Genomic DNA, 18,524 nt, shown 5'->3' with positions numbered 1-18,524 from the left:
AGGGTAGAAGTTATTCTGGCAAAAAGGGATGCAGGGAAACTGCTCTTTATTTGTAAAGGTTGTATTGAGGCTATATACCTTTTGCATTTGAAAGGAGATCATTAATCTATTACGGACAAGGCACAATATGCTGTAAATTAGCATTTCATCTAACAAACAGAAATATTGTCATTTCAAACCCTGGCCTTTGTCTTCGTGTTCTATTTCTGTGAGAAGACACCCTGACCATGGCAGCTCATAAAAGGAAGCATTTAATTGGGGATTTGTTTGTAGATGCAGATGCTTAGTCCGTTATCATCATCATCACAGGGACAAGGCAGCAGATGGGCGTGGTGCTGAAAAGTTGCTGAGATGCTGAGATGTAGCTACTTCCTTATCTGTGGGCTGTGTGTGTGTGTGTGCGCGCATGCATGTGTGTGTGTGTGTGTATCTGTGTGTCTGTGTGCGTGTGTGTGTGTGTGTGTGTGTGTGTGTGTGTATGCTCACGCACACGCGTGCAAGAGAGAAAGAGAGAGAGAGAAAGGCACACAGAGGCAGAGATAGAGACAGAGACAGAGACAGACAGAGAGATAGACAGACAGAGAGACAGAGAAACCTGAACTTTTGAAATCTCAAAGCCTATCCCTAGTAACAGAGACATACTTCCTCCAAGGCCTAATTTTCTTTTTTCTTTTTTAATTCGATATATTTTTATTTACATTTCAAATGATTTCCCCTTTTCTGGCCCCCCACTCCCCGAAAGTCCCATCAGCCCCCTTCCTTCCCCATGTTTTCTCACCCACCCCTTCCCACTTCCCTGTTCTGGTTTTGCCCTATATGCTACACTGAGTCTTTCCAGGACCAGGGGCCACTCCTCCGTTGTTCTTGTACATCATTTGATATGTGGATTATGTTTTGGGTATTCCAATTTTCTAGGCTATTAGCTGCTTATTAGTGAGTGCATACCATGATTCACCTTTTGAGACTGGGTTACCTCACTTAGTATGATGTTCTCCAGCTCCATCCATTTGTCTAAGAATTTCATGAATTCATTGTTTCTAATGGCTGAATAGTACTCCATTGGGTATATATAGCACATTTTTTTGCATCCATTCTTCTGTTGAGGGATACCTGGGCTCTTTCTAGCTTCTGGATATTATAAATAGGGCTGCTATGAACATAATGGAGCACGTATCATTATTGCCTGCTGGGGAATCCTCTGGGTATATGCCTAGGAGTGGTATAGCAGGGTCCTCTGGAAGTGACGTGCCCAATTTTCTGAGGAACTACCATACTGATTTCCAGAGTGGTTGTACCAATTTGCAACCCTACCAGCAGTGGAGGAGTGTTGGTGTCTCCTGAATTTTTAATCTTAGCCATGCTGACTGCTGTAAGGTGAAATCTCAGGGTTGTTTTGATTTGCATTTCCCTAATATCTAATGAAGTTGAGCATTTTTTTAAGATGCTTCTCAGCCATTCAAAGTTCTTCGGGTGAAAATTCTTTGTTTAGCTCTGTACAGCATTTTTTAATAGGGTTATTTGGTTTTCTGGGGTCTAACATCTTGAGTTCTTTATATATATTGGATATTAGCCCTCTATCTGATGTAGGGTTGGCGAAGATCTTTTCCCAATTTGTTGGTTGCTGATTTGTCCTTTTGATGGTGTCCTTTGCCTTACAGAAACTTAGTAATTTTATGAGGTCCCATTTGTCAATTCTTGATCTTAGAGCATAAGCTTTTGGTGTTCTGTTTAGGAAATTTCACCCTGTACTGATGTCCTCAAGGGTCGTCCCCAGTTTCTTTTCTATTAGCTTCAGAGTGTCTGGCGTTATGTGGACTTCCTTGATCCATTTGGAGTTGAGCTTAGTACAAGGAGATAAGGATGGATCAATTCCCATTCTTCTGCATGCTGACCTCCAGTTGAATCAGCACCATTTGTTGAAAAGGCTATCTTTTCTCCACTGGATGTTTTCAGCTCCTTTGTTGAGGATCAAGTGGCCATAGGTGTTTGGGTTCATCTCTGGATCTTCAATCCTATTCCATTGATCTGCCTGCCTGTCACTATACCAATACCATGCAGTTTTTAACACTATTGCTCTGTAGTATTGCTTGAGGTCAGGGATACTGATTCCCCCAGACTTTCTTTCGTTGTTGAGAATAGTTTTAGCTATCTTGGGTTTTTTGTTATTCCAGATGAATTTGAGAATTACTCTTTCTAACTCTATGAAAAACCGAGTTGGAATTTTGATGGGTATTATGTTGAATCTGTAGATTGCTTTTGGCAAAATGGCCATTTTAACTATATTAATCCTGCCAATCCATGAGCATGGTAGATTTTTCTATTTTCTGAGGTCTTCTTCCATTTCCTTCTTCTGAGTCTTGAAGTTCTTGTCATATAGATCTTAATCTTTTTAATCCTTTCAAAGAGTTCCAATCTCTGGTGACTAAGTGTTCATATATAAGAACCTATGGGAGCACATCATTTTCCAAAGCACCACAGCCTTTACAGTAGTTAAATGGTCTTTATTTAAGTGAATGGTTTTTGTTTGTTTGTTTACTTAAGCAGTTTAATGAAAGCTGTGCATGAGATGCCTCTACTTCTGTATCTTCTCGAACGTCTCTTCCTTGTATTTGCCCTTCTCCTTTCCTACTTGTTGGGACTTGACTTTCCTCTCCAGGATCTTCTTGCAGTCCCCGTCGAGCCTTGCAGTCCCTGTCCAGATTTAACCTGATGACACCCACCTTGCCGGTGTGGATGCCCACATGGTCAGTTGCGCCATTAGCCTTCTCTCGCTGGACTAACTCAGTGTAGATGACGTATTTCTTCCTGTAGACTTGGACCACCTTGCCAGTCTGCTGGCTTTTGTAGTGTCCTCGAACAACCTGAACTTCGTCATTCTTCAAAAGGGCATAGACCAAACATTCTACTTCTACCTCAGCTCTTTGGAAAGAGGGGAAGGCATGATCTTCCTCTGAATGTGAGAAGGTGCATGGAAATGTTTTTTGTGGTTCTTGATTTGGTCCGAAGTCACGAAGAAATTGAACTTTATTTTGGCAGCTGTGATCCACCGACAGCTGCAAAAGGCAGGTTACATTTTAAAAAATGATATTAACTTGATCATATTCATTATATTCTTTGATTTATTTACATGTCCTAATGTGAAGAATTACCATGGATTTAACCCTAAGGAAATATAGATATGTTAGACATTTGTATATGATTTTCTCTGGTCTATTTTGTCTTATGACATTTATTAGAAGGTTGAGATATATTAATTAATACGCCTCTTTTTCCTCAATGCCTTGGTGTAAGATTCTCAAAGAAGGTCGGAATTCCCTTTGCACAGTAATGACTGGACAATTGAATGAAGATTTCTGAGCCCAGGTCTGTGCTCTGAACCAGAGGCCCTGATTTTATATTTTAGTAAGTTTGCCAGGAAATGCATCCTAGAGTTTTAGAATTGTTTCACAACAGCAAATTTTTGCCTAAGTGAGAGAGATTTAGTAGTAACCTAGAGATTTCTGGCCAGGAGAACCAAACTATCCTTCAAGTTGAATATTTGTAAACTTATACACTTAAAAGTTCACATTTCCAATATCATATTAGAGAAATTTATCGTATTAGTAATTTATTGGTACAATTGACCAGGTGTTATCAGATATGTGATTACCATAAGTAATATATATGTTCCTTTATATAAAGTCTAAAAATGCTAGAACATCACTTCACTGTGCATGCCTCCAGAGAAAATTTAATTGTGGTAGATTTACATCATAGCAGGGGTTTCTGACTCAGTGAACCATGGAGACAAATCTCATCACCATCCTGATCCTAGGCCTGTTAAATGTGGTCCCTTGCATATATTGATACCAATACTTCCAAGCAATACCCCAGTAGTTTTTTTTTTAATATTACTACCCTGTCATAAAAGAATTGATTAAAAATATGACTGTGATACTCAATAAGATGAATGAAATAATAGATTCCCAGAGACTAGACATCCCCTGGGAATCTCACACTGGGAGAAGATAAAAGCTGAAACTGGCATTAGGCAGAGGAGAAACTTGGTTCTAGAAAGGGATTTTACATAGTACTGACAGCTTGTCAGACCACCCTGTGAGAGAGTTTAGAATCCAGTAAAGGGTAGGTCATCACACCTACACCAGGATTGCTTAGATCTCTTGTACTCTGTTCAATTTTAGGACCTGAATATGGACTTGAAGTGGGGGCCACTTAATCTCTTTATCCCTCTTCTCAAAGCCATCACATTGATTTAATTCTCCTGTTTTTTCCCTATTAATTTGGCTTTATCACTTGACTTTTCCAGGGAAGGTCACTGAACCTAATTGTTTATTGAAGTATAGATTGTGACCCAAATTAGTACCAATAAGGAATTCTGGAAATCTTAGTTTATTATTTTTTTTTTTTGCTATATAATCAAGCAAATCTTTTTGGAAAATGGTAAAAAAATTCTAGACATCTATATAAATAACAAAAGAAATCAGACAGTAGATCTCAGCTAGAACCCATTTCCCCTGATGTAGCAAGTCTGGTGTTTCTAAGCCTCCCTCCATTTCTATTACAGTTATTACTGATTATGTGCTAAAAGTGGTCCCTTGTGTATGTTGATACCAATACTTGACACTAGTACTCCAGAAATTTGATAATATTATTGCCCTGTGATGATTATAATAGCCTTTGGCTAGAAACAATTGTAGTTTTATTAAATTGATGTGAATGCACAACGTTCTTCCCCTAACTCCTCCACTGGGGCCTTCCTTCTTCTTGAGCTTCTTTTGTCTGTGAATTGTATCTTGGGTATTCCAAGCTTTTGTGTTAATATCCAATTATCAGTGATCGCATACCATGTGTGTTCTTCTGTGATTGGGTTACCTCACTCAGGATGATATTTTCTAGTTGCATCCATTTGCCTAAGAATTTCATGAAATCATTGTTTTTAATAGCTGGTTAGTACTCCATTATGTAAATGTACCACATTTTCTGTATCCATTCATCTGTTTAAGGACATCTGGGTGCTTGACAGCTTCTGGCTATTATAAATAAGGCTGCTATGAACATAGTGGAACATGTATTCTTATTACCATTGGAACATGTTTTGGGTATATGCCCAGGAGTGGTATAGCTGGGTCTTTAGGCAGTACTATGTCCAAATTTCTGAGAAACTTCCAAACTGATTTCCAGAGTGGTTGTACCAGCTTGCAATCTCACCCACAATAGAGGAGTGTTCCTCTATCTCTACATCCTTATAGCATCTGGTGTCACCTCAGTTTTTTATCTTAGCTATTTTGAACTGGTATGAATAAAGTGGAATAGCTCTGTAACTAACCAAGCAAGTGAAAGATATACATGACAAGAACTTCAAGTCCCTGAAGAAAGAAATTGAAGCAGATCTCAAAAGATGGAAAAAATCTCTCATGTTCATGGATTGGCAGGATTAACATAGTAAAAATGGCCATTTTGCCTAAAGCAATCTATGGATTCACTGCAATCTCCATCAAAATTTCATCTCAATTCATCATATATTTAGAAAGAGTAATTTTCAAATTCATTTGAAATAAGCAAAAACCCAGGATGTCGCAAAACTATCCTTGACAATAGACGAACTTCTGGGGAAACCAGCATCTCAGATCTCAAACTGTACGACAGAGCATTAGTGATAAAATCTGCATAGTATTGGTACAGGGACAGACAGGTAGATCAATGGAGTAGAACTGAAGACCCAGAAATGAACCCACACACCTAAGGTCACTTGATCTTTGACAAAGGAGATAAAACCATCCAGTGGGGAAAAAATGGTGCTGGTTCAACTGGCAGTTAGCATGTAGAAGAATGCAAATCATCTCATTCTTTTTTTCCCTGTACAAAGCTCAAGTCCAAGTTGATCAAGGACCTTCATATAAAACCAGATCTAATAATCTGACTCTAATAGAAGAAAAAGTGGAGGAAAGTCTCGAAAACATGGGTACAGGAGAAAAGTTCCTGATCACAACACCAATGGCTTATGCTCTAAGATCAAGAATTGATAATTGGGACCTGATAAAATTAAAAAGCTTCTTTAAGACAAAGGCCACTGTCAATAGGACAAAACGATAACCAACAGATTGGGAAAAGATCTTTATAAATGCTATATCTGATAGAGGGCTAATATCCAATATATACAAAGAACTTAAGAAGTTAAACACCAGAGAACCAAATAACCCTATTAAAAATGGGGTACAATAAGGATGGTTTCCTTTGAGAATTAGAGATGCACTGGATATGGAGTGGGTGTGGTTGAGAGAGACTGACTGTTGTTTAGTTTAAGTTCTTTGGTACCACTTCATAGTTTAAACACATACACATATTACTTCATGAAACATGCTTATGAGAAAAAATAAACCCAACATTTAAGTAATTAACATTTTTGATAAGACTTTCATGAAACTCATATTCAAGGATTATAAGTATAGAACTTTATTATTCTGAATAAGGCTGAAATTGCATCTAAGAGACACAGGTTGTTTAATTTGATAGATGAAATTAGGCAAAAATAAAAATCATGTGTACCTGACTAACAAGTGAATGCTATTTTTTTTAAAAAAGATTTATTTTTAACAGATTTATTGTTATTTATGTGTGTATACCATGTATGCACTGGTACCAATGGAAAACAGCAAAACAAAGATAGGGTTCCCTGGAGCTGTTGCTACAGGTAGTTGTAAGCTATCCTATTGGTGATCTGTGAAGCAAACCAGGGTCCTCAGGAGGAACAGCCACCTCTTCTTGACCACTGAGCCATTTCTCCAGCTGCATAGTGAAGTGTAATGTCAATAATGCTCCTTTGTGCCCATAGACTTTCAACACTATCCTGTGTTTTCGGAGTGGTGTTCAACAGTGGCTTTGTGCTCGTACTGGAGAACTGTTGTCCACCTCTTACATGCTACAGGGTTCATTGGGAATAGTTGAGTATCATTAGACTTTCTTTCTCATGTTTGCAAAGGATGAGTGTACACAAGTTAGTTCCAGAAACTCCTAGAACTCTGTTGAAAAGTCACTCATTTTTTTTTTAAATTAAAGAACTAGAGCATTTGCTTAAAGTAAATAACAGTGCTTGCTTTGGTAAGAGTTATCTCTGCTCTCAATGTGTGTTTCACAGAACATGCATTCTTTGGAAAGCCATTTTATTTCTATTTATTAGTTAGAATCTTCTGGAAATTTATCATCATTTTCAGTTGTTTGAATAAGCCAGAGGTATTGATGATAAGAGCATACCTATCTGCTGAAGCCATCCAGAATTTTAAAGAAAGCCCATGCTCGAGCTTTAGTTGGAAGCCTAGGAACCATGCTCTTCCTGTGTGTGTCTTTTAAGATGTTGGCTAAGAAATGCCCCTGCTGTAAACTCTCTGACTTCTGCCTCTCTTGTAAAGAGCATAGGAAGGGTCACATGAAGCGTGTAGCTTTAATGGAATCTGAAGTTGTTAAATGTAAATATGAAGTGCTTGGGAAATGATCTTATCAGTGGCATATGGTTATTTTAATCTACATTGTGTATCATGGTCTTGCCTTCCTTTCCTCTCCATCAGAAATTTAAACAGACAACTTTAGCTAGGTTCAGGACTGTTAGATCTGGGGCTGATTTCTATGGCTTCAGAAATAGTTATTATTCAGACAAAGAGATGGACAAAGAGAAAAGAAGGCAAAGACTATGAGGGCAATAATACCAGGATGTTAGGAGTATAAATAAGATGCTGAGGAGAGTCTGAGTTTCCTAGAGCTTTGGAGGGATTTTGAAGAGCTTTTAGTATGGAAGAATTGAGAGGTTATCACAAAGTTTTAGGCAGTATACAGATCCTAAAAGATCCCCTTTTATTGAAATTAGACTGTACAAAACTTAGGAGAAGGAGAAAGGCCAGACAAGTCTGTTCTGTCAAGCTACTATGCACATCACTGTTGCTTGAATCAAGGAAGTGATGGTGAAAGGGATAAGAAGTAACTTGATCCTGGATCTTTTGAAAATAATGTCAATGGAACATGCAGATCAGTTGAATATTGGAATATAATTGTAAGAGAAAATCCCAACATAGTGGCCCATGTTTGCAATTCTAGTACTTTGGATGGAAAGACAGGAGTATCTTGTAAATTCCAGACCAGCCAGGGCTACATAGGAAGCCATTGTCTCAAACAATGGGAAAGAGGGAGTGAGAGGGAGACAAATACAGGGAGACAGACAAAGAGGCACACAGAGAGACAAGGAGACAAAGAGAGAGACAGAGAGAAACAGACACACACACATACACACACACACACACACACACATGTACGCAAGCAAGCACTGTGGGGGAGGGAAGACAGAGAAACACAGAAAAGGATAAAAAGTGAGATAGTCAAAGAGAGACATAGAAAGAAAGAGGGAGAAGGAGAGAGCGGGTGGGGGTGAAGAGAAGGAGGAGGAAGGAAAAGAAAGGGGAAAGAAAAGGCGGGAAGAGAGGATATTTATAGTCATGATCTCAGGAAGGAAAATAAGTTCTAGTTTGCTTTGGTAAAAATGTGGAGGACTGGTGGAGAGAGCAGGAATTAAGTATACTTGTCAAATTTGAGAAGTCTCATACACACATGGAAGAAAAGTTATTATGTTATTCAATAAATAAAATTACATCTTTAAATAGTCATTCCTTATAATTAGTTAACAAAGATAGAATACCACAAGATAAATTTATACATAGATAATGATCTTGGATCTCACATAGAAAGAGGCTGTAACATACCTGCTTTGTTTTTTGTTGAATAATAATCCATAAGATTTCTTAAAAGGGCTTCTAAATAAAGCATAATAGTAGAGCTCAGAGATAAAATCTTTTATCCTTGTTCTCCAACTTAACACCAGTGAAACTCAAAGGCCTGAGGGCCCTCATATCAGATCACTCATTGTTACAGTACAGTTGTGTCATGTCAAAATCCATAGTTTTTTTTTCATAAAGCACATTATATACTTGATTTTCCCTTAAGCATTCAGATATGAGTTCCTCCCTGAAGCTACCTGTAAAGTCAGATTAGATAATTCTTAACAATTTGACTGCACTCAGGTGTGCTGGCAAGCAGTAACAAAAGAGAAAATCTTGGGTTACTTCCAAGTGTTAGTTGTTCTTTGTCTATGCAAGTCGAGTGAACTACTAAGAAAAAAGAATTAATCTATTCACTTTTCTCTGTCTTGAAGATTTTTATTTTACAGCTTGGCAGAGGCCTTGTTTTCTCTGTTCTGGGTACATCTGGACTGAAGGCAGTGCCCCAGAGATGTGTTGTGGTAGTGAGCCCTGGTAATTTTCCAGTGACCCTCTCATGTCCGTGATCCCCGGACTATTGCTCATCAGCTCCTCTTGCAAAGGACTTTACACCATAATTCATCTTCCCCACTGGTTTTAAAAAACTCTTGACTTCCCGAAGACCCAGACTGTAAGAACATCTCTCTACATATTTTTGAAGCCAGCATCCTTTGGCTGGCCCTTCCTGATAAAGTTCCATAAGACTTTCTGTTCTCTTGCCCCAGATTGAACACCCTCTCCTAGCTTTTTCACATGTGTGGAAATTTCCAAATACAAGCGCATGCTGACAAACTAAGGAAGTGACAGTCATCCCATGTCTTGTGGAATTCCATTACTCCTACCCAGTGGCTTCTGCTGCTTCTGGCAGGAAGGAAGATATGGATGATAGGAGAAAGAAGGTATACTCTTCTAAGGAGAAGGTATAATCTACATGAGGAATGTCTTTGCTTTGTCTGGAAGGAAGGAAACAGTGAGCAACTCAGGGAGTTTGATGCACAGAAAATTCAACAGCAGATACTGGTGAAATATAGACAGAAGGTAGATTGCATCTGGCCTTGGACAACGTAATCAGGTGATAATACCTCATCTGTTAGATAGGAACATAATAACTTAAAGAGAACCTACCCAGGAGTCATAGATAACATAGTTTACATAAACTTCATAGATTACAAAGGTTTATGCTTTCCTGAGATTTATTTTCTTTTTACTTATGGCATTGTGGATGTATCTGTGTGGGTATGAGCAGGTGAGTACCAGTGCCTACAAAGGCCAGAGGGCTGGGTTTCTAGGGAGATGGAGTCACAGGAGGTTGAGGGCCTTCCAAAGTAGATACTGGAAATAACGCTTGATCTGTTCAAATGCAGCAAGTGCTTCCCACTCCATGCCATCTCTAGCCTAGATTGCAAAATTCTTTGTCATAAATCTTAATTTAGCAAGAGTATTTAATATGGCAACAGTATTGTCCTAGTGGGGCCTTAACTATCAGACTTAGGGAACATGACAGCAATGGAAAATGGAGTGAGTGGTAGGTGTTCCTTGACAGGATGTGGTGACTGGGACCTGTTAGCCATGAATTGAGAATATGCTCCAGGCTGATGGAGCTTCTGGAGATGTGTATCTGTAACAAGAATGTACAGAAGTAGAACTTATAGAAGCTAAATGTGGTCTTCAAACGAGACCAAGCAAAAACCAAGTGTCCAAGGACAGAACTTGACAAAAACATGGGGACATCATTGTAACTCCAGCATCTAGTACTGTCCCTGGTGCCTGGTAGTCTCTCAGAACAAGATACAGCCTACAGGGTTGAATAATTGTTCCCTGGTTCCAATGTTCCTTCCCCTGGCTATTGAGATAGACTGTTAGCACCCTGTGTGCTAAGATGAATGCAGGAGAAAGCAAAGCAGGAGGAGCTTGCTGCAGGAGTGGGGAGCTGAGGTCCTCAGCAGTGTACTGTGCTGCATAGTCATCCGAGAGGGGCAGAGGGAAGCATGAGTAATCATTTGTCAAATTTATCACTCACTGCAAAACATTCCATTCTCTCTATTAATTTATATCAGAGAAATTCTCGGGAGCTTTCTGCAGCTTCCGAATGAGCTGAAGGTTACGCAGTGCTTACATAATCTTCAGTGTGGGGTCAGCACAGATGAAACATGACCTTCAAATGGGGTTTCAGCAGGACGGGTTATAAGATGATGTTTAGATTGGGGATTGAAATCAAGGGTCATTTGTAGGACTGATTATGTTCTCCTTAAACCACTTTACATTATTTAAAGTCACACAACCAGCAATCACAGGAACAGGCAAGCCAACAAAACTGGATTCTGTGGGATTACATTTCATAGTACATATAACTAAAAAGGGTAGGAGAGATGGCTCTGCTAAAATCACTTGATGTTCTTGTAGAGGATATGAGTTCTATTCCCAGTGCCTGCACAACAGCTTACCCACCATGTATACTTCAGTTCCAGGGGACAGAATGTGCTCACTTGACCCCTGCAGTCCCCAGACAAACATATGATGCATAGGCATTCATGACATCAAACACTCATACATATAAAAATAAAAACCTGATTACCATTAAGTACACACAGAAACAAATGGGCTTCTCCCTTTTAACATTAACCAATTTAGGAATGGGGATGGGTCAGTGACAAAATTGCTTCTGCCAGCTTGCTCACTCAAATAAAGCTACTCAATAGTTTTGCACCTATACTGATATATCACCTCTCACTGGGAAGTGTGTATTGTTTCATATCTGCAAATTCTAAGTGCCTTTTATTGTAAGACAATAAGAGTCAGAGGAGTTACAAGATATCAAGAAAACAGTTTCTTCCAGATACCGTGAGACCGGCGCACAGATGAGCTCTCTGAAATTGTGACAGCACACACCCGACCTGCACAGGTTCAAGCCTGACAGGGTACCAGAGCTGAGAGGGAAAAGTGGACATAACATCCTATCCCTAACTAAGAAGCCAGCTCCAATGGATAACTGTTTACAAAGGGAAAATTAACTTTTTTCAGTGGAGTCTCACTGGGAATATTGACCATACTTAAAGGTATGCCCTACCTTTAAGTAGTTTTTGTAGACATTTTTTGTCATATTAATTCGTTTTGTTTTATGACTTTGTCATACTGATCTTTTGCTTGTATATTATGCTTGTTTTTTGTATGGTTTTGTGTTTGTGTGTGAGTGTGTGTGTGTGTGTGTGTGCCTGTATCTTTTTTTCTTTTTATTCAGGTTTGTGTTTTGGGGTTTTTTGTTTGTTTGCTTGATTTTTGATTGTCTTCTAAAGAGACAGCAACAAAGGTCTTGGAGTTGGGAAAGTAGGTAGGTGATGAGAATCTGGGAGGATTTGGGAATATTTTATATATTTTAAATATTTTAAATATTCCCAGAATATTTTATATAAATTAAGCTTATATTCATGGATGCTTTACCACCCTGTTCATTCAATTCATAGTTTCCATGAATGAATAAATTCCTTTTCCTATTCTAGTTGCCTATATTAGATGAAGCCAATTTTCCTTTACTTGCAACCACACAAAAAAAAATAGAAAGACAAAGAGGAAAGATTTTTTCAACTCACAAAAACAAAAGACAAGGAAAGAAATCTATTTGATGGCATAGAGCTTTAAATAACTGGATAGACTCATCTGATTTAATCCCAAAGGGTTTGAGAGAGACAGGTTGACTTCAGCTCCCAAGAGTTCAGAAGTCACTGAAGAGTGACAGAATGGAGATATGCTAGGAGCAGGAACATATAGCAGCACTCAGAAGACTAAAGACAGATCACTTACGTCTTACTTCCATGTGGTTTTATATTTATCACACACAGAGAATAATGAACCATCAACTCTGAGCCAATCAGGCTAAGCTGAGATCTCAATTAGGGGCTGGAGAGATGGCTCAGTGGTTAAGAGCACTGACTGCTCTTGCCGAAGTCCTGAGTTCAATTCCCAGCAAACAACGTGGTGGCTCACAACCATCTGTAATGAGATCTGATGCTCTGTTCTGGTGTGTCTGAAAATAGCTAGTGTACTTATATTTAATAAATAAATCTTTAAAAATCAGAGAGAGAGAGAGAGAGAGAGAGAGAGAGAGAGAGAGAGAGAGAGAGAGAGAGAGAGAGAGAGAGAGAGAGAGAGATCTCAGTTAAAGAGGGAACAGAATCCCTTCTGGGACCAGAGACTGGCACATAGATGAATTACTCTGCTATGAATGGCTGTGCATATTCCTAAACTCCAGATCCTCCTGTTTTTACCACCCAGTTTTCTGGGATTACCACACTGTGCCACCTTGTCTGAGTTATGCTATGTGGGGATAGAATCAAGTGCTCTGTGAATGCTAAGCAAGTACTCTACCAATGGAGCCACATACCAGCGTGATTCTGTAACATGGGTCCTGCTATGCTATTCTTATGACCAGGAAAGAGTACAGTGCAGAGAAATTTTCTGCCATTATCAATTCATGGAACATTCCTTCAGGACCTTACATACTCTTTATGTGTATTTCAAAGGAAAACAAAAGCACGCCCAAATAAAACTTTAAATTTAAGTAAGAGGATAGATTTAGAGAAGCAAATTCTGGTCACAAATCACCAGACCCATAATTTTACACTCTGCAAGCATCTAAATAAGCAAAATCATGAAGTATAAACACTGCTGATAAAGGACTACCACAGCGTTTAGTACCCTCAGGGAGAAAAGAACATGCAAATATTCTTTTTTTTTTATTCCTTTCACCAAAGAACCATTTTGTGATGTTTAAAAAATGCATTATTTTTAAAGAAATTAAGCGACAGTTCTCTAATTTCTTAATGAACATAATTACTATAAATGAGATATAAATGTAAGAAAATAAAGATGTTGGAGAATCAAAAGTATCCATAATTCCCAGCAAAGTGTTTAGTTTGAGTAACTAAGACTAAGACTTTACGGAGCTAATCAGGAAGTACAGTTTGTGTTGACTCAATATTGAAGAGCAAGCAAGTGTGGTGCTCCTTACTGAGCATGCGTACCATTCTCTTTTGTATATTTGAGTCTATAGCACTGTATTTTATTGTCAGATTTCATAGGAATAAAATCTTCATTTAGAAAAATGAAAAAGTGTTAAAGACATCTCCTGTTGATGGATAAAACAGCACACCCATCAAACACCCGTTTTTACAACCTTCACTAGAGAGAGGCAAGGAACCTTTCCAGGAGCATCCCTCTCGGAGACCTCTGGCCAGCATCTCTCCAGCCATTTCATCCCTTTCCCACTTGTCAAGTTCATCTTCCTTCCTTTAGGCATCTGCATCCTCATAGCTGATTTCCCACCTCTGTATGTTTCTCAGTTTCTCTCTCCATTCCAGTTGCCCCTCTTTCCATATATTCCAGTTTCAGTTTTCACAAGAGATGCCTTCTGGTTGATGCTAATCTTGTTGGAGTGAGCATGGCAGGGTCACAAAAATTCTTCCTAAGGGATTTGTGCCGTAAGGGCCATTTAGAACAATATCCCTTCATACTTCTTTGTCATTTTCTTCTTTGTGTCTGTTAAGATAGTGTAAAACAAAGCTTTTCAGAGCATCTAAAAAATGACAAAACTTGAGATTGTAATCTGTTCACTGAGCATGAGGAATAAGTTTGAAGCAGGCTTTGATATTGGAGTCATTCCAATGTTTAAAAAAAGGAAAAACCGAATTCTTTCCCTTCCGTGTTCTCAGCTGCCCTCTGTGCTTGGGGGAGTCACACAGTGTCTGTTATCCTGGTCTCTGTTTACTTGACAACTTATTTGCCTTGTTTTTGTTGCCAGCTCCAGGCAGCTACAACTACTATTGTGAAGGTCACCATTGGGGTTACTAAAAATGACGATTTCCTATCTCCAATTATAGGCACACCATTAAGAAAATTAATTCCAGATTTGGAAATTGGCAAAGAGAAATAATTGACTGATTTTTCTCCTATTAGTTTTGTCTGCTCATTTGGTTATTAAATAAGTCTATAAGAACATACATATATATTTCTTTTTTCTTCTCTTTTTTTTTTCTTACTGATCAGGTTACTTGGTAACCTCCTGGGATAGAAATAAAAGTAATATGAATGTTTTTGACTTTTGGCTAAGAGAAATGTAAATGATCCTTGCCTCCCACAATAAAAAGTGATTTGACTACGAATATATTAGTTGATTTTTATCAGGTGCAAAAGATAATCCCAAACCTTACAGGCTATTGCCTCATATACTAGTGACTAGTTTTCTATTTATTAGCAAATTAATTTTAGCATAACTTTGACTTAATCTCTGATATACGAATTCTCCAAAAAGCTGTCTAAATAGCATATTGTTTCCTGCCTTCAAAGATAATAATTCCTTGAGCTTGTTTTTATGAAAGTCTGGTGTCTAGTTTTCTGAGCATCATACTTCTGGATCACTCAGCAGTGCATGCCACTCCCATCACGTCACAGGGCCTTTCAAATCGTTCCTAGGACATCCCATTCTTCTTCTCCTCTTGGACCCTCCTTTTAATTGATATTTGTGACTTTAATATTTGTACTAATATAGACTGCATATTTACAGTGATTAGGATATTTTTTGTCTATTTGATTTTGTGTCTTCTTACTCTTGATTAAAGTGAATAAATGCAAAAATTGCAACTACTTAGTTTTCCTGTTTTTGTAATCCCAGCTGACCCATTAATGTCTCCATCATTTCTTTAGATAAGGAGCATTATGAATTATAAAATTCCAATTCTTCTTTGTATCAATCAAATATGTGTGTCCATTATATGCATACACACATTTACACATGTATATATAGATATTTCAAAAGATCACATTTGTCAACTACATTTTACATACTTTTTAAAAAATTATGTCATATATATCAGATATAAAATAAATTAATTATATTAAATTAGAGTGCCTTCTAAATTAGTCAATCATATGTCAACTTGTAGCTATAATGGCCAACTACTTGGCTACTACTGGGATGACTGAATCCTGTCTTTTCCCCAGAACCATAAAACACTAATCATTTCATGAAAGAAAATTATCCCAAAGGAAGGGAAGAGGTTTAGAAATGCCAGTGTACCAATGTTGAGACAGAAGGCAGATTCTCAGTACAACTTGCCACCTAATTTCTCTTGTGACACAGCTCCCACAGATTTTGCCCGAGTTTCTGGGAGATAAAGTTGTAATAAAAGAGCAAATAAAGCATTTTTTCTCCTCTCTAAGGCCTTATGAACAAAAGACATCCAGCTCCTTGGTATGAGTGATCCTGTCCGTGGCCACAGCAGCACCAGCATGGGAAGCAGCAGCAGTGGCAGCGAGGGCGTTCGCTGGAGTTTCAACTGGGCATGCGTTCCATCCACACTGGCCGTGTATACCTTGTGACCTCGTATTTTACAGGCAGGTATGGCCTCTGCCAGGAAAGCACTGGCAGCTGCTGAAGCAGCTGACACATTAATTTTATTATTTTTTTTATTTATTTTTTTGGCAGGAGGCATAGCTGCTATTCTTGGCATCAATGACAGTCAGGGTGCTCATTGCAAGAACTCAAAACAAAGGAAGGATAGAATTCAGGCTAGAGCTCATCAAGCATAGGAAAACGTGGGAATCCCCGGCTCCATCGGTGATAATTTTGAGAGAAGCAGTTCCTTCAACTCAGGAGAGGGTGGACTTGTGTATGTAGTAGTCAGCTGATGCTCCTGTGCCCTCTCCAGGCTAATGTGACTTAGAAAACACAGGGCACACATAGACCAACCATCCCAGTTGCTACACGTTTTGATTGAAGTGGCCAACGGTGCATGAGGGACAAAGGCCGAGCAATCTCTCCCACCAGTGCAGACTGCTTAAGCCGCACTCTGCAGTGCTCTTACCTTTTCGGTGAGCGATTCCAAGACCAGTGTCTGCGGTAGGATAAGAGTTAGGGACCATGAATAGGAACCTAACCCTTTCCCATACCACACAGGCCATTCTGGTCTGCAGGCTGGCATACATACGCATGGCGTCTTTATGAGACAGGCAGCTGCGGGGAGTTTCTCTGGGCATCGGATCTCATACTTTCTGCCATGTGACCCTGACCTGGCTACAGCTAATGAGACCAGGGACTGCTTTCTGATACAAAGGCAGTCTGTTTAGACATGTCTACAGCAGCTTTTCAGTAAGTATGGTGACAAGCTGAACTAATCAGATTCTCTCTTTTGATGAATCTAAATGCCAGACATCCAGAGGTTTGGCAAAGTAGAGTTGTAGACAAAAAGGAAGATGAAGAAAAAGCAGGGGTACTAGGGAGAAGTCTTGTGCTGAATTATAGGTAGCTCTGAAGCAAAAAGAATAATGATTCTGGAAGCAGCTAGTCAGAGACACGAGGAGTCTCAAAAACAAGGCAGAGTTCACTGGAGCCATGTCACATACTTATCCATGACAATAATAGCCAAGCATGGTGATGCACACCTTTAGCTATGGTGCTTGGGAGGCAGAGGCAGGTGGAGATTTGTGGTTTTAAGAACATCCTGGTCCATATAATAAGTTGCAGCTCAGCCAGGGCTATATAGTAAGACACTGACTCAAAAAATAACAATATATAATATATAATACATAAGAATGTAAAACTCATGCTGTTTTCTGCCATTTACTTAAGGAGCACGCTATTTCTTTTCAAGAGCTTCATGATGCATGACTTCCTGAGGTACCTTCAACATAGATCATAACCTGAGGCAACTCAATTGTATCTGCTCACAAAAGCTTGAGACAATGTAATGTACAGAGGAGGCGGAAACCCAGGGGGAGAAGCTCTGTATAATCACATACAAATATCTTTTTTCTAAAATAATAACAAATGCTTGCAGAAAAATAAAAATGAGTTTTCAATAACTCTTCTTCCAATGTATAATTTAAGTTCCTTCCTCTTTACCATGTCTAGCTGACTATCCTTTTTCCTAGCAACAGCTTATAGCATATGATTCTTATTAGGGGAGCAGCAGGCACTTAGAATCCAGTAACACCTCACCTTCATGAGGTGCTGATGGATCAGACAACAGGCTCACACTTTGCAGACATTCTCCTGGGAAAAGTGAACCCTGAAACACAATGAACCTCCCACCGTGCTCACAAATTCTGCCTAATAATGAGGACAAATGGTCAGTAGCAAAGGTCATCATAGCTTCTGAGGATCCTCTGAAAGAAAATGCCTCCAGTGTTTACTTGATTTGCATTTAAGAACTTCCCTTTACAGTCTTGCTGTTTCTTAGCTCTCCAAAAGTGTATTTCTTTGAAGTCAAATTTAATCAAATTCTTAACCAAATATACATAAGTGTGACTAGATTAATGAACAAGTAAGATTCACCAATAGAATAAAAAAGAAAAACCATAAAAATACCTAGTAGTGCTTTCCCAGTGAAATATATAATTGTATTATAAGGTAATAGTAATGAAAACATTAATTTTATTGTAAACTTTCAATTCAAGATAATTTTAGATTATTATAACAGAATGATATTAAAAGTATTCATCAAAAGCATTCTTGAAATGGATTCTAAGATATATAAAATATATAATCAAAATATATAAAATGTGTAATCAAAAGCATTCTTGAAATATATTCTAAAATATATAAACTATATAATCTCTTGTTTAAAAAAGGACAGATATACCCAGAGATCATTAATGTGTCAAATGAAGGAAGCCACTTCATTCTGTAGCTACACTCCAGATCTATACGATTATTGTATACAAACAAACTGCCTT

The 18,524-nt window shown here is 38.5% G+C and overlaps 1 pseudogene; it reads right to left on the bottom strand.

Annotated features, from left to right (window-relative positions):
• Positions 1–2,572: 2,572 nt before the first annotated feature.
• On the bottom strand, positions 2,573–16,282 carry LOC127666694 (60S ribosomal protein L26-like; annotated as a pseudogene).
• Positions 16,283–18,524: the final 2,242 nt, after the last annotated feature.

This window comes from Apodemus sylvaticus, chromosome 16, assembly GCF_947179515.1.
Source record: "Apodemus sylvaticus chromosome 16, mApoSyl1.1, whole genome shotgun sequence".
NCBI lineage: Eukaryota > Metazoa > Chordata > Mammalia > Rodentia > Muridae > Apodemus > Apodemus sylvaticus.
Note: the sequence above shows the minus strand (reverse complement) of the source record. Positions and strands in the feature narration are given on the sequence as shown.